We start from the raw sequence: 20,191 nt of genomic DNA on the forward strand, positions 1-20,191 counted from the left end.
TATTGTTATGGTCTGGACCAAACCAGCAGTATCTCCAAATTTTGACTGTACTCCCATTTGTTTTTGATTTCTTCACTTCTGTTTATCATCCATTCAACAAGTTATCATCTCTCTTTGTCTCATTTCTCTCTCCCTCTAATCTATCATTTATCAGATTTTGTTTATACTTCTGGTGACTTCAAATCTGTATGTCATGAGTCTGATGAGAAACGAACTAAAAAATTTCCCCTAGGCTTAAGTGTTTAATGAGAAATTTATATGGCTTTTTCAAAATCTATTCCAGTGATATGTTTTTACAACATAAAAACACAATAATTCATTGAGATTTATTACAAAGACATGTTAGGTCATCATATACTTCTGAATACATTGTACTCAGGATGCTAAAGACCAACTTTTGGTTTCTTTAGGACTTATGATGCCTTGCAAATGAGCATTGATTTGTAAATACCACATAAAAATAGATGTAATAAAATGTCCTAATTAATTGCAATCAGTTTTGGAATAGAATGATTATAGCTTTATTTTTTGATTAAAGAATACTTTAATACATATTACATTTCCTTTTTAACTTTGAAATTAAGTAATTAATATAAGGTAACATACTAATTGATATCAAGTCATTCACACTTTTCTCAGTAATCTATATGATTTATTTGCCCTACTATTAAATATGTGAATATGCCTAAAATCTTAGAAACCTTCATTAAATGGATTAGTCATTGCTTCTAAAAGACTATATGGTTGATATATTTGATTTAGATAATATAGAATCTGAATTGTAACTTTTACACATGATACAATCACAAAATACAATACAGAAGTGGACTTTAATTTTACAAAATAGCTTATAAATACAATCAAATGTATTACATATCTTCATTTCATTTGAACAGAGCCATTAAGAAGCAATGATAACATGATTAGAATTTTTTTAAATATCTAAAATGTACCACTGTGCACATCTCTGTAATTTGTTTAATTTCTACTTTCTGGTTTTTCCCCTTCCTTCCCTTCTTCTTCCTTCCTTTCTTCCTTCTTCTCTACCTTCTCCTTCTTCTCCACCCCCTCATCCTCCTCTACTTCTCTTTCTCCTTCATCGTCTTCCTCCTCTCATTCTTCTCTCTCTTTTGGGGTCGTTACTATATGCCAAGAACTCTTAAAGCTATTGTGCTAAAGCTGTGCACAAGATGAATCCCAATGTAATATTACAGCAGGATTATTTCAGAAATTGAGCAATGTTATGTTGAACAACATAAATCAGTATTATTAAAGGTTACTGGAAGAAGAAGAGCTACATTATCTTGCTTTGAATTAAATGTTTGAGATTATACCTGAATTATAAGATAAATACAACAATGCAATGATCCCAGAATTAGTACTCTAGTCTCAGGGAAGTAACATCCAGAACAAAATCCCTAGGACTGATAAAGTGCTGGCAGAATTGAGGGACTGAAATAAGAGAAGGCAGCGAGAAAGGGCATAAGTAGTGAAAAATGAATTCAAAGAGGTAGTCTAGGGTTAAGCAGGTGTTGAAATCACTACATGGTTTCTTAGATATCTTACAGCATCTCTTATTTTCCTTTTTAAAATTTTCTAGTTCAGAGGAAATTCATTATTTTTTCTGCTATTTCTCCTAAGTTTTTTGTTGGTTTTATCACAGTTTTAACAGACAACACATATTTCCTGTTTCCAAGCATTTATTTTTATAGTACCTCATTATTATTTTATACATATAATATCCACAAAAATAGACTATTTTTCCTCAGGCATACAATATTTAGTCAAAACACTGTTGTAAAAATATTTAGATAATTTTTTTTTACCCCATCAGGGTCATTGCTAATGTTCAATTTTTTAGATTCATTCTTAATAATCTTATTTCCATCCTAATTGGTTTAGAAGTGTTACTCTTTGATTCTACAGTTTTATGGATTTTGACAGATGCATATAATGATGTATCTCTCAACACAATTCCATATGGAATTATTGCATCTCTTCAAAAACTCACTCATGATGGACTTTGGTAGGTAACTCTTCCTATAATTATTATATTTTTAACCCTATATTTTTTCCAATTTCAGAATAAATGTAATTACACAAGAGATAGCTTTGTGTATCAGGCTTCTCACAAGTAGAAAATGCAATAAAAGCTCATCTATGTTTTATATGAAACAATAATTTTTTTAAACTGTTGAGTATTATCCCATTGTTATGACCATGGGGTCTGCAGTCATGACATTCATTCCTGTACTGGAAATTTATTTATTTTCTCTTTTATTGGCCAGTCTGATTACAAATTTATCAATTTTTAAAAATTTTATAATGGACTGGTGTTTGGTTTTGTTAATTTTCTCTTTTTTTTCCTGTTATCAATTTTATTGATTTCTAATCTTTTCTTTTTTCCACACTATTGTCTTCCTGTTTTACTTTGGATTCTTTTGCAGTGTCTGTAGTTTTAAAGTTGTAAATACAATACTTTATATTAACTATACTTCAATGAAATAAAATAAATGAAAAAAGGGCAATACTACTGATATAAGACCATTTCTTTTTTTCAAATATAAGAATTTAATGACAAAAATTCCCTCTGAGCTCTGATTTAGCTGAGGCTCCCTATTTTCCATATGCTGTATTTTTATTTTCACAGTTTTAAATATTTTCTAATTTCACTTGAGATTTGCAATTTAATCCCATTATGGCCAGAGAATATATAAAAAGTGAAACATATTTTCTAAAATTCTTCAAGGTTTTTTTATGGTCAAGACTATTATCTATTTTACTGAATATCCAATATAAATCTGAATAGAATGTTATTCTGCTGTTGTGGATTAAGTGCTCTATAGTTGTGAATTAGGTCATTTGGTCATAATATTTTTAGATCTATTTTCATGTTGATTTTCTGTCTACTCATCATGATTATTGAAATAAGTGTTAGAGTCTCTAAGTACAATAGTGGATTTGTCTATTTCTCCTTTCAGTTCGACAATTATTTTTGAAGTTTTCTGTTAAGTGTATATATATATATATATATTGTTTATGCCATCTTGGATAAATAACCTATTTGTAATTATATAACAATCTATCAGAAGGTTTCTTTATCTGTTATAGTTGCAACAGCTTTTTTTGTTTGATGTTTGTACATTTCTAATCTTTTTACTTTTAGCCTATATGTGTTTTTCATATTTATTGAGTCCTTTATATGCCTTTAACTGAGGCTTACTTTTTAAATACAAATACAATTTAATAATTTAAAAATACCATAAAAATGGTATTTCTAGGTTATTAGTATGTAATTAATTGTTTATAAGCTGACATTTAAATATCCCATAATTGTTATTGTTTTATATATACATATATTTATTTTCATATATGTATATATATTATTTATTTATTTTTATTAAGGTATTGATATACACTCTAATGAAGGTTTCACATGAAAAAACAATGCGGTTACTACATTTCCCCATATTGTCAAGTCCCCACACATACCCCATTTCAGTCACTGTCCCTCAGTGTAGTAAGATGCCACAGATTCAATACTTGCCTTCTCTGTGCTACACTGTTTTCCCCATGACCCCCCACACCATGTGTACTAAACATAATACCCCTCAATCCCCTTCTTCTTCCATCCCCATCCACCCTCCCACAGCCCTCCCCTTCAGTAACCTCTAGTCCCTTCCTGGAATCTGTGAGTCTGCTGCTGTTTTGTTCCTTCAGTTTTGCTTCATCGTTATACTCCACAAATGAAGGAAATCATTTGGTATTTGTCTTTCTCTGCCCAGTTTATTTCACTGAGCATAATATCCTCCAGCTCCATCAACGCTGTTGTAAATGGTAGGATTTGTTTATTTCTTATGGCTGCATAGTATTCCTTTGTATGTATGTACCACTCCTTCTTTATCCATTCATCTACTGATGAACACTTAGGTTGTTTCAATACCTTGGCTATTGTAAATAGTGCTGTAATAAACATAGGGGTGCATATGTCTTTTTTAATCTGAGAACTTGTATTCTTTGAGTAAATTCCTAGGAGTGGGATTCCCAGGTCAAATGGTATTTCTCTTTTTAGTATTTTGAGGAACCTCCATATTGCTTTCCACAATAGATGAACTAGCTTACATTCCCACCAGCAGTGTAGGAGGGTTCCCCTTTCTCCGCATCCTTGCCAGCATTTGTTGTTCTTAGTGTTTTCAATGTTGGCTCTCCTACCTGGTGTGAGGTGATATCTCATGGTGGTTTTAATTTGCATTTCCCTGATGATTAGTGATGTGCAGCATCTTCTCATGTGTCTGTTGGCCATCTGAATTTCTTTGAAGAACTGTGTCTTCATATCCTCCACCCATTTTTAATAGGGTTATTTGTTTTTTGGGTGTTGAGGCATGTGAGTTCTTCATATATTTTGGATGTTAACCCCTGTTGATTATGTCGTTTACAAATATATTCTCCCATACTGAAGGATGCCTTTTTGTCCTGTTGATGGTGTCCTTTGCCATATAGAAGTTTTTGGTTTATTGTAGTTCCATGTATTCATTTTAACTTTTGTTTCCTTTGCTTGAGAATATGCACTCAGGAAAAAGTTGCCCATGTTAATATTCAGGAGATTTTTGCCTATGTTGTCTTCTAAGAATTTTATGGTTTCTTGATGTACATTCAGGTCTTTGATCCATTTCAAGTTTACTTTTGTGTATGGGGTTAAACAAAAATCCAGTTTCATTCTCCTGCATGTAGCTGTCCCGTTTTGCCAACACCAATTGTTGAAGAGGCTTTCATTTCCCCATTGCATGTCCATAGCTCCTTTATCATATACTACTTGGCCATATATGGTTGGGTTTATATCTGGACCCTCTATTCTGTTCCATTGGTCTATTTTTCTGTTCTTGTGCCAGTACCAAATTGTCTTGATTGCTGTGGCTTTGTAGTAGAACTTGAAGTTGGGGAGTGTAATCCTCCCAGCTTTATTCTCCCTGCTCAGGATTGCTGTGGCTATTCAGAGTCTTTTATAGTTCCATATGAATTTTAGAACGATTTTCTGTAGTTTTTTGAAGAATGCTGTTGGCATTTTGATGTTGAGATAAGTGGCCTTTAACCACATTTTGTTGAATGTTTTAATCTTGAATGGGTGCTGAACTTTGTCAAATGCTGGTTCAGCATTTATTGAGATGATCATATGGATTTTATTATTCCTTTCTTTAATGTGGTATATCATATTTATTAATTTGCAGATATGGCACACTACTATTTTTATTTGTATAATTGTTGCTATAGGATATACAATATGCATTATTATTTGTCAGAATCTACTTCAAATAATAGAATTCCACTTCATTTTTAGTATGAGAACTTTATATCAATATTTTCCCAATTCTCTTCCAAGTTTTGTGCTATTGTTGCCATACTTTTTACTTTTACATGTGCTATAAACACAAAATATATTGATATGTTGATATATATACAACAAAACTATTTCAATTAGCAAATGAGTTACTTTATATCACTAAAAAGTAAGAAAAATGTTATTTAAGCTAATTTATTCCATATTCAGTGCTCTCATTTTTTTAGGTAAAGTTATGCCTGTCATCACATTCTCCTTAAAAGAAGTTCTTTTAAGGTTTCTCATAGAATGTACTAGTGAAGAATATTTTTAGTTTCTGTTTGTTGGGTAAAATTCCTAACTCTTGTTTCTTTTTAAGGATTTGTCTGTGAGTATATAATTCTGAGTCTGCAGGTTTTTTTCTCAACACTTTACAAATGTTATTCCATTTTCTTATCTTTTTATGTGTTCTTTAAAAATATACTCTGACATTATCTGACATTTAATTGCTATATTTAAGACATCTATGTTAAAGTCATGCTCCATAGAGTTAGTTTTAATACTTACCTTTTTGTAATTGTTTTCAACTCCCTACCCTCGTCCTTTCTTTTTTGTTTTGTGCTTTTTCTGCCTTATCTGGTTTTAATTTAATGATTTATAAGATTCCATTTTCTCTCATCTTTTAGCATATCAATTATACTTATGTTTAAACCTCTTTCAGTGGTTGCCCTAGAATTTGAAAAATACATTACAATCCAAACTAAGTTCACTTTCAAATAACATTATACCACTTCCTGGGTAGTGAAGGTAACTTATGCAGGGCTTTCTTAATCTCTCCCTTCTGTCCTTAAAATACTGTCATTCATTTCACTTATCCATAAACTATAATCCAATATATTATTATTGTTATTTTGAACAAACTTTTATCTGTTAGATCAGTTAGCAATAAGAAAAAAAATAAAGATTTAATTTTACCTTAATTTATTCATTTAAATTATCTTCTGTTTTATATATAAATGAGTTCTGAAATTATCACCACCTTTCCCTCCAAAGAACTTCTTTTACAATTTCTTCTGAGGCAGTTCTGTTCTCAGCAATTTCCCTCAGTTTGTTTTTTGACTATTTCTTCTTTACTTTTGAAGAACAATTTTGCTGGGTATAGAGTTTTAAATTCTTTTTGTTGTTTTTCTTTTACCACTTTAAATACTTTACTCTCTTCATACTGTACAATATAGGAAGAGGATCCAATGAAATTCTTATGCTTTTTTCTTTATAGGTAGTTTTGTTTTGTTTATTCTCTTCTGGCTTCTTTTAATATTTTTCTTTGTCTTGATTTATTGCAGTTTGGAAATGATTTGCCTAGGTATAGGTTTCTCTGAATTTATTCTTCTGGTGTGCCCTGAGCTTCTGGGAGCTATGGTTTGGTGTCTCATTAATTTTGGTATTACTCATTAGTACTTCAAATATTTCTTTTGCTCCTCTTATTTTCTTTTCCTTCTGGTAATTGCCTTTTGGTAATCCCATTAAGCATATACATTTTGCATTTGTAACTGGGTATTACACCTCAATTTTTGCTTGTTGCCAACATATCCATTAGTACCTTTAACATATTAATTATAATATATTAAAAGCTTCATCTAAGACTGATTCTTATAACTGCTTTATTTTTGAGAATGTATTTGTATTTTCTCATGTCTTTTTGTATGCTTCATGATATATTGTTAACAGTTAGGCATCTTTTATAGGACAAGGGGTACTAAATAATGAATTTATATAATTTTATGCCTGGAAATGGGCACAGATTTCTTTCTGGTAGGCCTTTAGTTCAAGCGCTTAAGTAAATCAACTTATGAGTTGACATTAAAATGTTCCTAAAATACAGGGGAAAATAAAACAATTTATCTATATCTAGATACTTAAACTGGAAAGAAAAGGAAATTTATTCTGACATATACACATATATATGCAGGTATATGTATATATGATATTCTTACATGATATATGCATAAATATCAGAAAGATGGACAGATATAGTTTATTCTTATATAAGTATATTCACATATAAAGTATAATTTCTGTAAGGCCTTTGCAAAACAGAATGATTTTATAGTCTTAAATAGATTTTTTCAACGTGAGATAATTTATCTCTTAATCTTATTGGAAGGAGATATATTCTTGGGGCTTGGAGAAGAACTGACTTTCCATTATATTCAAAATGAGTTATAAACATTTTTCTGCTTTTGGATATTTCTTCATGTTGAATCTCTAAATTTTAAAACAACTGTAAATAAATGTACAGTTGATTTTATTGGGACTAGGAAAAATCTAATGTAAATTTATGTAGGGGAGATCATTTAGAAATTTGCCACTCAAAATATGGTATAAGGACCAGCAGCCTCAATATCTGGATGTTTAGTAGAAATTAGAATATCAGAACTCATCCCAGATCTACTGAATCAGATGCATCAACATATATAGGTGAGTCACGACATTAAAGTTCAAGAAAACTGCTTTCAAGGACAAAACAAAACTTGGGCTGATGCTAATCACATTCACTGTCCAATCCCTTCAAGTTGTTCAGGATATCATTTGTCAAGGAAACATTATTTGATGGAAATAGGTTAAAAATATATAATAGAAGCACTCAAGCATTCACAGAATGTTCTTTACTAAATGATTACCATGATTTCAGTATTAATTGCTTTACTTTCTATACTCACAATACATGAAGGCCTTCATGGGTCCCAAATAGTTCTGTTGCATTTAAACTGGTTATTCTTTCAGAACAGAGATAAAGAGCTCTGTATCATGCCATCATTTAAAAATCAACCCAGTTCATGTATCAATTATAAAGAAAAGGACAACAAATATCTTTGTCATTATTGGAGGTCAAATCTGAAAAATAATCTCCCCTAGAATGTACTGAATTTAAAGACTCTAAATTTTTATTTCCTCTTTTTCAGAAAATAATATTCATACATGATTTTGAATAAAATTTAACTATATACCTATAACTTTATCTCCAACCCAAGGTGAATGCCATACTTCATATTTATTATTAGAGTAATTCTATTCATATTTATTCTAAGCATAATTGTATCTTTTTTGGTTGACATAACCTGCAACTAATAGCCGGATAAACTACTCTGAATATCACCTAAAATTCTACAAACCATAATTTCTAAATTCTCAACAACATAAATTGGTAGGTTTCATATTGTATTATGGATCACTGAAAAAAATATATTTTAATCTAAGAGCTCTAAGAGCACAAAGTTTATTTTAGTTAAACAATACAAAAACTGGTAAATAATTTTGATTACAATTCCAGTTATTGACATTTTAAAAATATTATGACTACAGAGTAACAGTGTGACCATTAGATTGTCATTATTATATTATTTCAAATATTGCTGTCATAGAAAGTCTGGAGGCATTCATTTTTTCCTATGTTTACTTATCAGTTTCTGCTGTTCTCAGGGATGGGCAAAATTCATCATTTTTCTGTCCTGGTATCATTCAGTGCTTGTGAACTATTATGTCATTGCTTTGGTTTGGATAGATCTGCAATTCTTGTATTTTGCTTGAGACTGTGGTGGAAGTGAATCCACAAATGCAAAGTAAAAAGTCAGCAAAACTGGCCAAGTTTTCCCTAGCTTTGGGTTGAAATAGTTAAATTCATAAATTTTCCAAACCAAATTGGAATAGTGAAAAATAGCCCAGGGCAATAGAACACTTAAACTAAAAGAGTAGTTGGAAGCATGACCTCAGAATTTGGGACAACACTGAGCTATAGACTGAGTACACTGAATGTCAAGTTTCCTAATACAAGATTGAGTGCCCCTGATTTTGTGCTCCTCTATTTTCATTGCACTGTTCAACAAATGTTTCTGCTTGTCATAAAGATGAGTCAAAATGAACTGCATGTGGATTGGAAAACACCAATTTACACTCAACTAATATATCCTTTTCATAAACTTTTCCATTCTCAGTTCATTTTTAAAATGATGTATGACTTGGTCAAATATTCTCAGAAGTTTTAAGTGGGTGGAAAACCATATTCCAAAATAGTTATAAAAAGCTGACTTATTATATACCATCTTTTTGGATTAACAACAGTATGATAATGTCATAGAATAATAAAAATAAACAGAAAATGAAACGATGAAAAGCCATCTTCAAGTCATTCCTACCTTTGATTTGGCTCATAAATAAAAATACTATATATTTTACCTCAAATTATGTTATTTAATAATGCAAAATTATAAGAAATATAGAGATAACTCAATGTTTCTCTATGTCTGAGAGGCCAGTTGAGAAATTGGAAGTGCATTTTATTATGCTATCTAAATGATAAATTTTACATCATTTGTTTTTAAATCCATAAGTTGATAGTTTGGTAGACAGGAAAAAGCATCACTAGACAAGGAGTCACATGATTATTCCCTTACCAGGATTTCAAATATAACTGTGAATTTCTGTATAGTTATTTCATAGGTTTTTATTTGCTTCCTGATTTACAAAATGTGGTGTGCATGTGTGTGTGTGTGTGTGTGTGTGTGTGTGTGTGTGTGTGCGTGTGTATGTTTAGAACACCTCTAGGTACCAGAATTTAATCAAATAGAATTTAGTTTGTGTTCTTGCTTATATACTTATTAATTGAAATAAGGAAGATTTTATAATTTTGTTGAACTCCTCTGTAAATTAAAAATATTAATATTACCTTGTATTATTATAAATATTGCAAGAAATGATATATATAATCTATTTGAGTCCTCAGTTATTACTGTTTACTCAAGAAACATTGATCTTCTCCTTCAGAGTATAGATATCTCTTCTAAAACATTGTTCGTACCTATAATTGTGATTTTTACCTATTCCTACAGCCTTTAATGGAAGAGCAGATTACAAAGTTTGTCACCTGGGAAGAGTTCCCACACCACAGGGAGAGAAGGGGAACCAAGGTGGAAGTCTGGTCTTCCTTCCTGCATTGAAGAGTTGGATGTCAATTATAGAGTCTCAGGCAAGTTGAGTTTTAGGAAATAGTACCAGAGATGAGAGACCTGCAAATAAAGAGATAAGTAGATCTGTTGAGTGTACTACTCATTCTTCACCTAAGTATTTATCACCTAATTCTTTTGATTAAAGTACTTGAAGGCAGTAAAAAAAAAAAAAACATGCTACCTAAAACAAATGGAATATAAGAAACAATATCTAGTACTTTCCACTGGTTTTCAAATAGTTTCTGTGTTGACAGCCAAAGTAAATCACCTCATAATCCCAGGGGAAAATGAGCATTGTTCTCAGAAGGGCACTCCCTGAGTAGTGGGTCAAAATTAGCCCTAAATTAAGTCTACTCTGTTCCCACCTAAAAAATAAGAGGATCCAGCTACTCATAAGTAACTGCATCTCACAGCAAATATCAAAAACATGGATAGGAAAAAAAAAATCATCTAGCACTCAGCCAGGTGAAATACACAATTTTGGGATCACATTAAAAATATTATCAAAAATGCAAGAAGGTGTGGCAGAGCCAAGATGGCGGCATGAGTAGAGCAGTGGAAATCTCCTCACAAAACCACATATATTTTTGAAAATACAACAAAGACAATGCTTCCTAAAAGAGAGACCAGAAGACACAGGACAACATCCAGACCACATCCACACCTGTGAGAATCCAGCGACTCGTGAAGAGGGTAAGATACAAGCCCCGGCCAGGCAGGACCCAAGCGACCCACACCCCAGTTCTGGACGGGAGGAGAGGAGTTGAAGCAGGGAGGGAGAGGGAGCCCAGGACTGCTAAATAGCCAGCCCTACCCATCCGCACCAGAGCGCAGACACAGTGCATGTGTGGGGACCTGGATAATAGGGAAACAGGACAGTAAGACCTGTGAGTGGGTCCCTGCAGCCGGCATCCTGGGGAAAAAGAAAAGCGAGAGCTTTCTGGAAGTCTTAAAGGGACAGGGATGCCAAAGGCTGACAGAAGTGTCTGGGGATGCTTAGTCCAGCAGCAGGGAATCTGGGGAACTCTGGGCACTCTAACCTCCTGGGCAGCAGGGAGGATGGAGGCGCCTCACAGAGATAAATAGCCTCCCAGCCATTCCCCCTCCAATGAGGCTCCACCATAGCAGAGCAGCAGCCCGAAGCAGGCCATGCCCACAGCAAAATCAAAGATAAACTCCATAGTGGCCGGGCAAGAATCAGAAGCCACATCTGCATGCAGCCACCCAACACAAGCAAATAGAGGTCACTGTTCTCCCAGGAAAGGAAGGCCACAAACCAACAAGAAGGGAAGTACTTCCAGCCATCACTCGTGCCAGCTCTGCAAACTATCTCTATCAGCATGAAAAGGTAAAATTTCAGGCAGACAAAGATAACAGAGACAACACCTGAGAAGGAGACAGACCTAACCAGTCTTACTGAGAAAGAATTCAAAATAAAAACCATAAACATGCTGATGGAGATGCAGAGAAATATACAAGAGCTAAGGGATGAAGTCTGGAGGGAGATTATAGACGCCCACAGGGAGATTACAGATGTTGGGAAGGAGATTACAGAAGTGAAACAAACTCTGGAAGGATTTATAAGCAGAATGGATAAGATGCAAGAGGCCATTGATGGAATAGAAGCCAGAGAACAGGAACACATAGAAGCTGACACAGAGAGAGATAAAAGAATCTCCAGGAATGAAACAATATTAAGAGAACTTAACTGTGTGACCAATCCAAAAGGAACAATATCCGTAATATAGGGGTACCAGAAGAAGAAGAAGAGAGAGAAAAAGACATAGAAAGTGTCTTTGAAGAAATAATTGCTGAAAACTTCCCCAACCTGGGGGAGAAAATAATTGAACAGACCACAGAAATACACAGAACTCCCAACAGAAAGAACCCAAGGAGGATAACACCAAGATACATAATAATAATTAAAATGGCAAAGATCAAGGACAAGGAAAGAGTTTTAAAGGCAGCTAGAGAGAAAAGGTCACCTATAAAGGAAAACCCATGAGGTTACCATCAGACATATCAATAGAAACCTTACAGGCCAAAAGAGAATGGCATGATATATTTAATGCAATGAAACAGAAGGGCCTTGAACCAAGGATACTGTATCCAGCATGATTATCATTTAAATATGAAGGAGGGATTAAACAATTTCCAGACAAGCAAAAGTTGAGGAAATTTGCCTCCCACAAATCACCTCTACAGGTTATTTTAGAGGGAATGTTCTAGAGGGGAGCACTCCAAAGACTAAACAGATGTCACCAGAGAAAATAAAATCACAGCAAAGAAAGCAGACCAACAAAACAATAACTAAAGGCAAAAAATAAAATCAACTACCCACTAAAAGCAGTTAAAGGAAACACGAAAGAGCACAGAATAAAACAACCAACATATAAAGAATGGAGGAGGAGGAATAAGAAGGGAGAGAAGAAAAGAATCTCCAGACACTGTATATAACAGCTCAATAAGTGAGTTAAGTTAGGCAGTAAGATAGTAAAGAAGCTAACCTTGAACCATTGGTAACCATGAATCTAAAGCCTGCAATGGCAATAAGTACATATCTTTCAATAGTCACCCTAAATGTAAATGGACTGAATGCACCAGTCAAAAGATACAGAGTAATAGAATGGATAAAAAAGCAAGACCCATCTATATGCTGCTTACAAGAAACTCACCTCAAACCCAAAGACATGCACAGACTAAAAGTCAAGGGATGGAAAAACATATTTCAGGCAAACAACAGTGAGAAGAAAGCAGGGGTTGCATTACCAGTATCAGACAAAATAGACTTCAAAACAAAGAAAGTAACAAGAGATAAAGAAGGACATTACATAATGATAAAGTGCTCAGACCAACAAGAGGATATAACCATTATAAATATATATACACCCAACACAGTTGCACCAGCATATGTGAAACAAATACTAACAGAACTAAAGGGGTAAATAGAATGCAATGCATTCACTTTAGGAGACTTCAACATGCCACTCACCCCAAAGGATAGATCCACTGGGCAGAAAATAAGGACAAAGAGGCATTGAACAACACCCTAGAACAGATGGACCTAATAGACATCTATAGAACTCTACATCCAAAAGCAACAGGATATACATTCTTCTCAAGTGCACATGGAACATTCTCCAGAATAAACCACATACTAGGTCACAAAAAGAGCCTCAATAAATTCCAAAAGATTGAAATTCTACCAACTTCTCAGACCACAAAGGTATAAAACTAGAAATAAATTCTACAAAGAAAACAAAAAGGCTTACAAACACATGGAGGCTTAAAAGCATACTCCTAAACAATCAATGGATCACTGAATAAATTAAAATAGAGATCAAGGAATATGGAAACAAATGACAACAACAACACAAAGCCCCAACTACTGTGGGATGCAGCGAAAGCAGTCTTAAGAGGATAGTATACAGCGATCCAGGCGCACTTAAAGAAGGAAGAACAATCCCAAATGAATACTCTAACATCACAATTATCAAAACTGGAAAAATAAGAACAAATGAGGCCTTAACTCAGCAGAAGGAGAGACATAATAAAGATCAGAGAAGAAATAAACAAAATTGAGAAGAATAAAACAATAGAAAAAATTAATGAAACCAACAGCTGGTCCTTTGAGAAAATGAACAAAATAGATAAGCCTCTACCCAAACTTATTAAGAGAAAAAGAGAATCAACACACATCAACAGAATCAGAAATGAGAATGGAAAAATCATGAGAGACTCCACAGAAATACAAAGAATTATTAAAAACTACTATGAAAACCTATATGCTAACTAGCTGGAAAACCTATTAGAAATGGACAACTTCCTAAAAAAATACAACAATCCAAGATTGACCAAGGAAGAAACACAAAAGTTAAACAAACCAATTACGAGCAAAAAATTGAAATGGTAATCAAAAACCTACCCAAGAACAAAACCCCCGGACCAGATGGATTAACCTTGGAATTTTATCAGACATACAGAGAAGATATCATACCTATTCTCCTTAAAATTTTTTAAAAAATAGAAGAGGGAATACTCCCAAACTCATTCTATGAAGCCAACATCAACATAATACCAAAACCAGGCATAGAACCCACCAAAAAAGGAGTTTACAGATCAATATCCTTGATGAATGTAGATGCAAAAATATACAATAAAATACTAGCAAACGGAATTCAAAAATATGTCAAAAGGATCATACACCATGACCAAGTGGGATTCATCCCAGGGCTGCAAGGATGGTACAACATTTGAAAATCTATCAACATCATCCACCACATCAACAAAAAGAAGGACAAAAACCACATGATCATCTCCGTAGATGCTGAAAAAGCATTTGACAAAAATCAATATCCATTCATGATAAAAACTTTCTGCAAAATGGGTATAGAGGGCAAGTACCTCAACATAATAAAGGCCATATATGATAAATGCACAGCCAACATCATACTGAACAGCGAGAAGCTGAAAGCATTTCCTCTGAGATCGGGAACTAGACAGGGATGCCCACTCTCTCCACTGTTATTTAACATAGTACTGGAGGTCCTAGCCACTGCAATGAGACAAAACAAAGAAATACAAGGAATCCATATTGGTAAAGAAGAAGTTAAACTGTCACTATTTGCAGATGACATGATATTGTACATAAAAAATCCTAAAGATTCCACTCCAAAACTACTAGAACTGATATCAGAATTCAGCAAAGTTGTAGGATACAAAATTAACACACAGAAATCTGTGGCTTTCCTATACACTAACAATGAGCCAACAGAAAGAGAAATCAGGAAAACAATTACATTCAAAATTATAGCAAAAAGAATAAAACACCTAGGAATGAATCTAACCAAAGAAGTGAAAGACCTATACCCTGAAAACTACAAGACACTCTTAAGTGAAATTTAAGGGGACACGAGTAAATGGAAACTCATCCCATGCTCTTGGCTAGGAAGAATTAATATCATCAAAATGGCCATCCTGCCCAAAGCAATATACAGATTTGTTGCAATCTCTATCAAATTACCAACAACATTCTTCAATGAACTGGAACAAATAGTTCAAAAATTCATATGGAAACACTAAAGACCCTGAATAGGCAAAACAATCATGAGAAGGAAGAATAAAGTGGGGTGGATCTCACTCCCCAACTTCAAGTTCTACTACAAAGCCATAGTAATCAAGACAATTTGGTCCTGGTACAAGAACAGAGCCACAGACCAGTGGAACAGATTAGAGACTCCAGATATTAACCCAAATGTATATGGTCAATTAATATTTGATAAAGGAGCCATGGACATACAATGGGGAAATGACAGTCTCTTCAACAGATGGTGCTGGGAAAACTGGACAGCTACATGTAAGAGAATGAAACTGGACCATTGTCTAACCCCATACACAAAAGTAAATTTGAAATGGATCAAAGACCTGAATGTAAGTCATGAAACCATAAAACTCTTAGGAAAAAACATAGGCAAAAATCTCTTGGACATAAATGTTAGTGACTTCTTAATGAACATATATCCCCAGGCAAGGAAAACAAAAGCAAAAATGAACAAATGGTACTACATCAAGCTGAAAAGCTTCTGTACAGCGAAGGACACCATCAATAGAAAAAAATGCACTCTACAGTATGGGAGAATATATTCTTAAATGACAGATCTGATAAAGCGTTCACATCCAAAATATATGAAGAGCTCACCCACCTCAACAAACAAAAAACAAATAATCTAATTAAAAAATGGGCAGAAGAACTGAACAGACAGTTCTCCAAAAAAGAAATTCAGATGGCCAACAGACACATGAAAAGATGCTCCACATCGCTAATTATCAGAGAAATGCAAATTAAAACCACAATGAGATAGCACCTCACACCAGTAAGCATGGCTACCATCCAACAGACAAACAACAACAAATGTTGGTGAGGTTGTGGAGAAAGGGGACTCCTCCTACACTGCTGGTGGGAATGTATATTAGTTCATCCATTGTGGAAAGCCGTATGGAGGTTCCTCAAAATGCTCAAAATACACTTACCATTTGACCCAGGAATTCCACTCCTAGGAATTTACCCTAAGAACGCAGAACTCAAGTATGAAAAAGACAGATGCACCTCTATGTTTATCGCAGTGCTATTTACAATAGCCAAGAACTGGAAGCAACCTAAGTGTCCATCGGTAGATGAATGGATAAAAAGATGTGGTACATATACACAATGGAATATTATTCAGTCATAAGGAGAAAACAAATCCTACCATTTGCAACAACATGGATGGAGCTAGAGGGTATTATCCTCAGTGAAATATGGCAAGCAGAGAAAGAGAAATACCTATTGATTTCATTCATCTGTGGAGTATAAGAACAAAGGAAAACTGAAGGAATAAAACAGCAGCAGAATCACAGAATCCAAGAAGGGACTAACAATTACCAAAGGAAAAGAGACTGGGGAGAATAGGAGGGTAGGGAGGGATAAGGGTGGGGAAGAAGAAAGCGGGTGTTATGATTAGCATGTATAATGTGGGGTTGAGCAAAGGGGAGGACTGTGCAACACAGAGTAGATAAGTAGTGATTCTAGAACATTTTGCTATGCTGATGGACAGTGACTATAATGGGGTTTGTGGGGGGGACTTGGTATAGGGGAGAGCCTAGTAAACATAATATTCTTCATGTAATTGTTGATTAATGATGAAAATAAAAAAAGAGAAAGAAAAGGGGGATTACTCCCTGATAGGATAAAACTAACTGCAAATCAATGATTAATGCATGCTTTACATATCCTTAATTTTCATCTTTTAAAGGGTGTCAGATAATTAGCTATGCAAGTACATTTTTTGTAATAATATTCCTTTCTCTTAAAAAAAAAAAAACAAAGCAGTTTCTGTGTAGTGATCTCCAATAGGTTCTTCACAATGGTATAAAGGTCATATCAAAGTATGGGCAAAGGGTTTGTTTGTGTTTATACAGAGGATCAAAGCCTAATTTGGCTACCCAGAAAATTAGGTAAGATACAATATGAAGAAGAACTTCCAACATCAACATCCTCTGGAAGAGTCATTCCAGAAGATGATCATCAAAAAACTTCAACAAAGATCCTGGTGCTGCTGCACTTGTAGCTCCATTTATCCTGCCGGTTCCCAGACTTGCCATTGTAATGAAGAAGGAGATATCTAAGCTGGCCTGTGCATACAGTAAAACATCAAATTTGACTGGATCTATACTGTCGGAACTCAACCAGGAATTAGGAGAAGTGCAAGTTGCAGTGCTCCAAAATCGTGTGACTACAGACTTTCTACTGTTAAAAGAACATATGGTATGTGAACAGTTCCCAGGAATGTGTTGTTTTAATTTGATTTTTCTCAAACTATTCAAATTCAGTCAGACAATATTCATCATATCATTGATAAGTTTTCACAAATGCCTAGGGTACCTAACTAGTTTTGGTTTCACTGGATATGGCTGGTAATGGTAGGTCTGCTTTTGTTATGTAGCTCTATTCCTATTATGTTAATGTGTGTACACAACTTAATTAGTAGTTTAAAACCTAAGTTATTCTACAAGAAGATATGTCAGAGAAATAATCAATCTTCCCATGTTTTCTTCCATCTCCTACTTCTATAGCTTTTCTTCTTCCTTCCTAATTACAACCCTTTAGTAGAATTCGTGCCTCACATCAAAAATTATTGAGTATCATAATTCTTCCAAGTGGTAAAGATACCTCAAGACAAATGCTGAGCATAGAAGCCACAGGGCATAAATCTGCAAAGAAGTAAACAGCGAACCTTTTCAAAGAATATTGCTTCTCTCTCACTTACAAACTTTACATTTCCCTGTATGGCCGTGGAAGATGACTGGTAAGCCAGAGATGGGTAAGATTCCTCAAGGGAGGAACAACCTAAGACAGGCACAGTCGCACGGAGCCATCAGGTGAGAAATTGGGGATCAACAGAGGTGAGGCTTAGAATCTCACCCCCCCTGTTTTGAGAGAAATCTTCTGCATCCGTGGATGTTTTGTTGCCCTTGTCTAGCTTGGATTAATACTTAGTCTATGGGCACAGACCTGAGCATCTACATTTGTCCTCTTACAGCACTAAATTATGTTTTCTACCTTTATCTTGCATCTACCTACCACTTCAGCATTTTATTAAAAAATAATAAGAATGATAATAAGGGAGAAATTTGGGATTCATGTATAAATCAAGTATAAAAATCAAATGCATAATTATATCTGACTTGCTTATAGTTCATGATGCGTGATCAAAACTGAAATTTTCTGTGATATAACTGCCCTTGCACTGTTCACCATGTAAGAACTTATTCACTATGTAAAAAAAAATGCAAGAAGGAAAATACAACCTATAATAAGGAAAAAATTCAAAACTACAGAATCGGTCAGAAATGATGGAGATGATGTAACAGTAGATAACAGGTTAGCTTTGTTTTATTTTCCAAGTGCCTGACCAAGCACCACACTATTAGCCTTGTCAAGGGTTCACCAAGTGTTTCGACATTAGTTTCCAAATCACTTCTTTAACAGATTACCTCAAGTTTAGTGGCTTAAAGCGTACAGATTTATTTTCTTATTGTTAGAAGTTTGAAATGAATCTTAAGGGATTAAAGTTAAGTGTCAACAGCTTTTGTTTGGGAGGCTCTAGGGAAGAACTTCATGTTCTTTTTTTTCTTTTCCAGCTTCTAGAGGTTGCTTGTGGCTCACTCTTCCATTTCCATATCAATGTTTGTGGCATCTTCTCTCCTCTCTAACTTTCTGTGTCTCACTTAGAAGGACCTTCGTTGTTACACTGGGCTTGACTGGAAAATCCAAGCTAATTCCCCATTTTGAGATTCTTTACCACATCTGCAAAAGTCTCTTTTGCCATATAAGGCAACATATTCACAGGTTCCTTAAATTAGAATGTAGACATCTTTGGGGGTCATTATTATGTCAACCGCAGTATCCTTCCAGGTAAAGTGGTCAGTCAGCTGATAAAATTCTGTCCACTAGGAGGATTTCTTGTTACTCTTCTCTTCTTCAGTGCCACTGAAGAGAGCAGCTGAAATGCTCCAGTAGTCCACTTCCAGCTGGTGCCAGCATAGTCTACAAACAGGGTTTATTTCTTTCCCTCTGATCATTAGTCTTAAGGAATTTCTCATTAGGCAATATGAATGTACAGAAGTGAGGTGGTGATATGAGAGGATGTATCATGAGAGTCTGAGCCTGCTCACACACTTATTTATTCCCTCTCAACTTCCTCTAGCTTGATTTTATATATGTATATGAATTGATAGAGGTTTCCTGTCACACATGATTAGCATTATGACTTAGCTCAGGTTTTAGTATCATTTGATCATTCATTATTAAACATTCAATCTTTATCAAGGTTCAGTATCAAACAATGCACTGATTCCCAAAAGAAAATATTGATCCAAAGAGAAGAACATAAATTTGCCTCAAAACCCTAGGGCTTTATGCTGTGATTGTACAATATAGATTTCCTAAGTCTCTATACAGTGTCCTCATTTACCACAGACCCAGTGAGATATACTGAGTTGATATGTCATAAGGCCAATGTGACAGCGAGGATTGCACTGCTGTGTAGACATACTGCAGAGGTTTCTTTTATTCTGAGTCCCTATCATTTTTAGCAGCCTTATATGTAACTCAGGAAATGGGTCAGAGCAGCACACCCAGCTATGATGTGTGTGTTGATTCCAAAATTCAGAGAGATAGGACTGACACAGTTATTTTGATGGTTTACTGGTAAAACAGACTATATTACAAAGCAAAATTGATCTATGGAAGCCAATATTTTCCTCTGTCTCTAATTTCAAATTTATCTTTAAAAATACCATCTAAGAAATATTTAATTATATGTCAATGTATACA

The sequence above is a fragment of the Manis javanica genome, chromosome 2, assembly GCF_040802235.1.
Source record: "Manis javanica isolate MJ-LG chromosome 2, MJ_LKY, whole genome shotgun sequence".
Taxonomy (NCBI): domain Eukaryota; kingdom Metazoa; phylum Chordata; class Mammalia; order Pholidota; family Manidae; genus Manis; species Manis javanica.